Below are 9,140 nucleotides of genomic sequence, written 5' to 3' on the forward strand. Positions count from 1 at the left end.
GATGCTGTTCTGTTGTTGTTGTTGTTGTCTCTCTGTTTTATCCCACTCTTGTCCCTGCAATTTCCCCCTCTGCCTACCTTTTTTTGTCTTTATATCCCCTCCTGTTCCGGTCCGGCTGCGCCAAACATGAATATAAATCCATTTAATAAAGTCAAATACAAATAAGGCAACAAGAGTGTATCCCACACTTCTCTTTTGTAAAGTAAATCTGTGCAGCAAATATGGTCATCTTCGTTTGTACATCAACAATATGATTTGCCTGAGTAGCTGGACAGGACAAAAAAAAAGTTACCTTATAACTTGTCAGATATGAGCGAGAAATATCACTGTCTGTATAACGCTAGTTATCCCTACACCAGCTAGTTATCCCTACACCAGCTCCAGCATTTTAGCAAGCGGTTAGCCAGAGTAGCTTGCATTGCGAGCTGGGCTGAAGTGGAAATATTTAAAATTCAGTATGGTCCACATTGATTTCGGGACGGTTAAGGGCGGATGGTGAAAATGAGCCGTGATGTGGAGAAAGACTGTGTGTTTCAAACTGCTGCTTAATTATTCACAATATATATTGTCAGTCAAGGTAATTTCCGGAATTTTTTTTTTACAGTGTTCCGTCAAAATAAGTTCTCTGGACAAGATGTGTTTCCCTATGGGTTATCGTGAGGTTAAGGGTACTGATTACCACAGCCGGGCTAGTGGTAGTAGCCACTCGAGTTGCCAACTCCCTGAAAAAAGAATAAGGGACACCTTGCAGTGCTGGTCGACCTTTTTTTTTTTTTGCCTTTTTTATTTGTGTGAAAGGAGACTTTTGCTATCCACAAAGGTTGAATGAAGGCAACTGAACTCTTCTTGTTTCAGATGTTTCATAGTTGCTTCCATTCAACCCTTGTGGATTATATGACCTGATGACTGACAATTTACACATATATTTTTTATACTATTTGACTCAAACCAGAATTTAATTAAATGCACAGGTTTTGGATTCATATGAATACCGTATTTTTCGGACTATAAGTCGCAGTTTTTTTCATAGTTTGGCCGGTGGTGCGACTTATACTCAGGAGCGACTTATGTGTGAAATTATTAACACATTAGCGTAAAATATCAAATAATATTATTGATCTCATTGACGTAAGAGACTAGACATATAAGATTTCATGGGATTTGGCGATTAGGAGTGACAGATTGTATAGCATGTTCTATATGTTATAGTTATTTGAATGACTCTTACCATAATATGTTACGTTAACATACCAGTTGGTTATTTATGCCTCATATAACGTACACTTATTCAGCCTGTTGTTCACTATTCTTTATTTATTTTAATTTGCCTTTCAAATGTCTATTCTTCGTGTTGGGTTTTATCAAATAAATTTCCCCAAAAAATGCGACTTATACTCCAGTGCGACTTATATATGTTTTTTTTCTTCTTTATTATGCATTTTCGGCCGGTGCGACTTATACTCCGAAAAATACGGTACATGGGAAACAAATTGTTCAAAAATATTTTTTTGTGCAGAGTTACTAAACAAACAGAATAAAATGTTTTTTTGTTTTACATATAAACATTTCCTGCTTAACTTAACAGAATACAAATAAACACATTTATCCTGTTTAACTTAAAACAGAATAAATTCAGTGTGCAGCTTTATGATAGAGCAGGTCTCCAACTTCCATTACTATGAGAAATACTCTGACAAAAATAGAGGTGAGATATTTGTGTTATTGTGTTGACTGGCAACATTTCAATTGTGCTTTAATATTAAATGACACCTCCACTCTATGTGGCTGTTGTCTTTATGCGATTGTGTTAACTTGTCATTAAATAAAAGCATCATAGACACTCATACTTCATTAATGTGGAATAAATGACATGCCACTAATAGTTCAAGCCACATACATATTTCCCTATCAAAGGGTGCAAACTGAATGTGTAATATAATCATTGAATGACGACGTGTGCTCGACCTAGGACCAACTGCACTGAGTGACGAAACAAACACGCTCACATCAATATTGCACTTATTGCAACCATAGACAGCCTAGCACTTGTATTTGAACTTTTATACACTTACTTTAGTTATCTGCTGTACTGACAAGATCCCTGCTCGGTGCGTGTTGGCGACTGTGGCGAAACTGCTGTGTGTGGTGTGTGACATCACCATTGACCTTTTTCCTCTAAATTTATAGGGCGCGCCAACCCCGGAACATGAATACAAAAAAGTTGGCCACTTACTTCAAAAAAGTACGGGACAAGGCTCGTCCCTCGACAGCTCAATACGGAAGGAGTACTTTTGTTTCTAAATACAGGACGATTCCGTTTGTCAAGGGACGGTTGGCAACCCTATCAGCCACATTACGTGAGGGACTCACCCAAGCACCCAATTTATGCCTGCAGGAGTAGCAAAATCATCACCACATATGGACTACAAAAAGGATCTAAATGTTGCAAAACTGATGCCTCTTGGGGTCAAGCTTCCATTGAGTGACTCTTTTGCCCAGAGTGCATTGCAGCTCCACTTTGTAAAGTTGTTATTCATTTAGAAATTAATGTATTGTTATTTCACTGCTACACAACAGTACAGGCCAAAAGTTTGGACACATATTTTCATTCAATGCATTTTCTTTATTTTCATGACTATTTACATTGTAGATTGTCATTGAAGGCATCAAAACTATGTGGAGTTATGTACTCAACAAAAAAGGTGAAATAACTGAAACATGTTTTATATTCTAGTTTCTTCAAAATAGCCTGTTTACAATCCTGTTTTGCACACTCTTGGCATTCTCTCGATGAGCTTCAAGAGGTAGTCTCCTGAAGTGGTTTTCACTTCACAGGTGTGCTTAAAGCTCATCGAGAGAATGCTAAGAGTGTGCAAAGCAGTAATCAGAGCAAAGGGTGGCTATTTTGAAGAATCTAGAATATAAAACATGTTTCAGTTATTTCACCTTTTTTTGTTAAGTACATAACTCCTCATAGTTTTGATGCCTTCAGTGAGAATCTACAATGTAAATAGTCATGAAAAAAAAGAAAATGCATTGAATGAGGAGAAGGTGTGTCCAAACTTTTGACCTGTACTGTATATAACTTGCCTGTTTAGATCATTTAATTGCTATCAAACTCAGTTTTAAGGAGAATCCATGAGTGAGGATGGTGTGTGGAATAGCTAAGTCCTCGGGTGAGTCCCTCACACAATCATAATGACAATGCAATGAAATAGTTTACCATCTCTATCTATACAGGGTATGCCAAATGGACTTCACAGTAAATTGTGAGTTTTCATAAAAGCAGACAAAATCACTCTTAACATTATCTTATGTTTGTTCAAAAAACATTATTCAAAGACTCCATACATGCAGTGTAGTGAATCTGGTCTACAAAGAGAAATGGTAGTTGTTTTAACAATTATAAGTGCACCTTTTTTCGCTGAAGGTGTCACACATTTTCATGACATTTGGACTACAAAAACCATGAAAATAAACAATTTATTTGGTAGAACTGTAGTTAAAAAATACCCAGCATTTGGGTTGAACATATAACCAGAGGTGGGTAGTAACGCGCTACATTTACTCCGTTACATCTACTTGAGTAACTTTTGGGATAAATTGTACTTCTAAGAGTAGTTTTAATGCAACATACTTTTACTTTTACTTGAGTATATTTATAGAGAAGAAACGCTACTTTTACTCCGCTACTTTTACTCCGCTACTTTTATCTACATTCAGCTCGCTACTCGCTACTAATTTTTATCGATCTGTTAATGCACGCTTTGTTTGTTTTGGTCTGTCAGACAGACCTTCAAAGTGCCTGCCTTACTGGTGACGTTTCACTCCGTTCCACCAATAAAATGCAGTCACTAGTGACGTTTGACTCCGTTCCACCAATCAAATGCAGTCACTGGTGACGTTGGACCAATCAAACAGAGCCAGGCGGTCACATGACCTGACTTAAACAAGTTGAACAACTTATTGGGGTGTTACCATTTAGTGGTCAATTGTACGGAATAAGTACTGTACTGTGCAATCTACTAATACAAGTTTCAATCAATCAATCAAAAGTGTGAAGGAAAAAAGACACGTTTTTATTTCAACCGTACATCCCGTCAAAAGCCTAAAGACTGACTGCACAGTTCCTGTCTTCACAATAAAAGTGCCGCTCCATCGCGCCTGCACTTACAAAATAAGAGTCTCCGAAAGCCAGCGCAAACAAGCTAGCAAGCTACGGAATTTGCCGCCAATGTATTTCTTGTAAAGTGTGTGAAAACGAATATGGAAGCTGGACAAATAAAATGCCAAAAACCAACCACTTTCATGTGGTATTAGACAGAAAGGAGGAACTTTTCTTCTCCTCCATTTGAAAACGTGGACGTTATCATCACTACTGTCTGATTACAATCAATGCAAGTCATCAGAATCAGGTAACACACCAACTTATATTCTTGTCTTCATGAAAGAAAGGAATCCGTATGTTAAACATGCATGTATATTCATTAAAACACCTTTAACATGTAAACAAAAACGGCAAACTAAATAAATATAAATGATATACTGTATATATCAATTTATGTGTATATAAATATATATATATATACATATATATATATATATATATATATATATATATATATATATACATACATATATATATAAATACATACATATATATATAAATATATATATATATATTATATATATATATATATATATATATATATATATATATATATATATATATATATATATATATATATATATATATATATATATATATATACTCCGCTCCAAATTGACATTTGTTGAGCACTGTACGACGATCAGAAATGGAAAAATTCAACATCGACTACTCCACAAAGAACATTCCCATACCCGCGCAGAATGACTACAAGCTAAGGCTCATAGAAAAGACGGAACACTTCCTAAGAAGGATGCGGTGGAAAGCACATTTTTTCCTCCACCCTGAAACAAAAGGAATGCAAAAGGAAACTTACGGATTCAAATCTACCAAGAACCCACCCACAGTTGAGGAACTAAAGGATTTTGAGAACGACATGCTCAAAATGATACAATCAGTCAAATTCAAGCCAATCCGCAACCCACTCCTCACCAAGCTGAAAAATGACAAGGAGCGCATCAAGAAAGTAAACAACCTCATCATAGCTGCCGATAAAACCACAAACTTCTACAGAATGGACATACCAGAACACCACACCTTACTGGACAGAAGCATCACCAAATCATACAAAAAAGCACAACCCAACACTTTACAGAACATCCACCTGGAAAATAAAAGGATCGCGGCTGAACTGGACATTGAGGACAGGGTGGACGCCACAGCCAACAAGGAAGCCTTCATCACATTGAAGGACCACAAACCCAACTTCGCAAATAACCCAACATGCCGACTAATAAACCCAACTAAATCTGAAATAGGAAAAATCAGCAAAATAATCCTGGACAGAGTCAACACAAAAATCAAGGACAAAACACCACTCAACCAATGGAGAAATACAGCAGCAGTAATCAAATGGTTCAACAACATCCAAGACAAACAACAGCACAACTTTATCTCCTTTGATATCGAGGAATTTTACCCTTCCATCACGCAAGACCTACTGACTCAAGCACTAGACTTCGCCTCAGACTACGACTCAATCACAGGAAACGAAAGAAACATCATCATCCACGCAAAAAACTCCATTCTCATCCACAACAGTACACCATGGCAAAAAAATAACAATGCAACATTTGACGTCACTATGGGAAGTTTTGACGGAGCAGAAACGTGTGAACTCGTTGGGAGTTTCCTCCTCTCCCAGCTCGCTAGCCTCAATCTGAACCTTGGTATTTACCGTGATGACGGACTGGCAGTGTGTCGCGCCTCGCCAAGGAGCAGCGAGAATACCAAGAAGCGCATATGCCAAATTTTCAAAGAGAACGGCCTACGGATCACGATTGAAGCCAACAAGCAAACCGTCAACTTCCTTGACGTCACTTTCAACCTGAGAAATAACAGCTACCAACCATTCACGAAACCCAACACAACACTCCAATACGTGCACCATGACAGCAACCACCCACCCACCACCACGAAAAGAATACCTACCGGAATCAATAAAAGGCTATCGATGCTGTCATCTAGCAAAGCTGAATTTGACCAAGCAACCCCCCCGTACCAAAAAGCCCTTGATGAAAGCGGATACAATTTCACCCTCACCTATGAACCCACGCCAGGAAACCAGCCAAAAAAGAACAGAAAACGGAACGACATCATCTGGTACAACCCCCCATACAGCAAAAACGTCTCAACGAACATTGGACACAAATTCCTCAATCTGATTGACAAACACTTTCCCAAAGACAACATCCTAAGAAAAGTATTCAACAAGAACAACATTAAATTGAGCTACAGCTGCATGAACAATATACGACAAATCATCTCAAACCACAACAAAACAATTGCAAATGAGCCGTCGGCCCTCAGACAGAGCGACTCCAAAACCAACAAAGGATGTAATTGTCGAAAGAAACCTGATTGCCCTCTCAACGGAGGGTGCTTACAAACATCAGTTGTCTACCAATCTAAGGTAATACGCAAGGACATTAACACATCCGACACATATGTAGGATTAACCGAGGGAGAATTCAAAACCAGATGGAACAATCACAAGGCTTCTTTCAGGAACAAAAACCTGCGAAATACCACAGAACTCAGCAAACACATTTGGGACCTCAAAGACAATAATGTTGAATATTCAATAACATGGCAAATTCTTGCATCCAGCACACCTTACAATAGTGGTAATAAAAGATGCAACCTATGCTTGAAAGAGAAACTGTTTATTATTTACCGTCCAGACCTGTCATCCCTCAACAAGCGCAGCGAAATTGTAACAACATGCCGCCACAGACGGAAACACCTCCTAGGTAACACATGAGCCAATCACCACGCCCCTAGGCCAGCCTGTACCCACCCACTCTGTGCCCTATACAAACCATGGTATGCGAATGCTCCCATTAAAATCTCCTGACGATTGAGGGTACCCCCCCTCATGAAACAGGCCTGTAGAGATGAAATAGTCTTGTGATTTTTTTCCCACACATACATATATATATAAATATACTGACTGTTCTCTGTTCCCATGTGAGTGATTGTTTGATGGGCACTTCCTAGCTGCACTTATTGCTGTTCCCGTGCACTCCCTAGCTGCACCTATTTAAGTTTAGTTATTAAATATTATTTTACTTGCCTCCCGCTGCCGTCTTTGCATCTCTGGGGTAACGCTGCAAGCACCGCTTCCTGCCGCTCGTTACAGAATGAGGAAGCCAATGAATGACCCCGTATTGACTTAATTCTGTCAGCCAGATGACGACCCATGCTGTTGAGCAGGCCACCACCACAATTGAGTTGCTGTGCTATGGAGGGCGCACAGCTACTTCCTGTGGTGGTGACATCATCTACGACGCCGCTCACAACACTCCTTCCTGTTCCGGTGAGGTCGTCTACGGTGCCATCGGCACGCCCGCCTGCTGTGGTGAAGTCATCGGAAGTGCCGCTGCCGGCGCTATGTCCGGCACCAGTGATGTCGTTCACGGTGCCATCAGCGTGCCCTGCTGCTGTGGTGTCATCGTCCGAGATGCCGCTACTGGAGCTACGCCCCGCTCCGATGACAATATCCAAGATGCCGTTGCTCGTTCCTGAAAAAAAATCCATCACATTTTTCTTCTCAGTAGGTTTCCTCATATTTCCCCAAGGATTCTCTGGTCAGCCTGTCTTGTGTTGTTTCTCTATGGATGATGGGTTTGGAGTGGCGGATACTGGAGGATAATACTTGCAACAAAAAAAAAAGGGTTGGATGACATTGGCTCCTGTTCGGCGATAGATTCCAATAACCTCGACAAAGACATATACTTACAGAGGCTTTCTGGGTTGTTGTAATTACATGTCTCGTGTGAGAGACAAGAATCTGGATTGTCAGCTCTTATTGCAAGTTGTGGGAAGCTTATGTCACGTATCTATCTCTTTGTTGATGCCTTCACAAGTCTCGTCTGAGCATAGTGCTAACTGGTGATTTTATCCAATTAATTCAATCAGTGACTTAGCAAGGTCAATGAAAAGCAGTCTATTAAAGAACATACTGTAATATGCTTCCCCTATTTCTCTTCCCCCTAACCACACTTAATTGTTTAAAAAAAAGATATTCATCATTCAAAGTCAGGTCATAAGTTTCAACATAAATTAATCTAATATTTAATTGAAAACATACTATCTTCTATACCAATGTTTTTCAACCACTGTGCCACGGCACACTAGCCGTGAGATACAGTCTGGTGTTCCGTGGGAGATTATGTAATTTCACCTATTTGGGTTAAAAATATTTTTTGCAAACCAGTAATTCTAGTCTGCAAATGATGTGTTGTTGTTGAGTGTCGGTGCTGTCTAGAGCTCGGCAGAGTAACCGTGTAATACTCTTCCATATCAGTAGGTGGCAGCAGGTAGCTATTTTATTTGTAGATGTTGGAAACAGCGGGAGGCAGCGTGAAGGTATAAAGGTGTCTAATGCTTAAACCAAAAATAAACAAAAGGTGAGTGCCCTAAAGAAAAGGCATTGAAGCTTAGGGAAGGCTATGCAGAACGAAACTAAAACTGAACTGGCTACAAAGTAAACAAAAACAGAATGCTGGACGACAGCAAAGACTTACTGCGGAGCAAAGACGGCGTCCACAAGGTACATCCGAACATGACATGACAATCAACAATGTCCCCACAAAGTAGGATAAAAACAACTGAAATATTGTTATAAATGATAAATGGGTTGTACTTGTATAGCGCTTTTCTACCTTCAAGGTACTCAAAGCGCTTTGACACTACTTCCACATTTACCCATTCACACACACATTCACACACTGATGGAGGGAGCTGCCATGCAAGGCGCTAACCAGCACCCATCAGGAGCAAGGGTGAAGTGTCTTGCTCAGGACACAACGGACATGACGAGGTTGGTACTAGGTGGGGATTGAACCAGGGACCCTCGGGTTGCGCACGGCCATTCTTCCACTGCGCCACGCCGTCCCTATTGATTGCTAAAACAAAGTAGATGCGGGAAATATCGCTCAAAGGAAGACATGAAACTTCTACAGGAAAA

The sequence above is a fragment of the Nerophis lumbriciformis genome, unplaced genomic scaffold (genome assembly GCF_033978685.3).
Source record: "Nerophis lumbriciformis unplaced genomic scaffold, RoL_Nlum_v2.1 HiC_scaffold_473, whole genome shotgun sequence".
NCBI classification, from domain to species: domain Eukaryota; kingdom Metazoa; phylum Chordata; class Actinopteri; order Syngnathiformes; family Syngnathidae; genus Nerophis; species Nerophis lumbriciformis.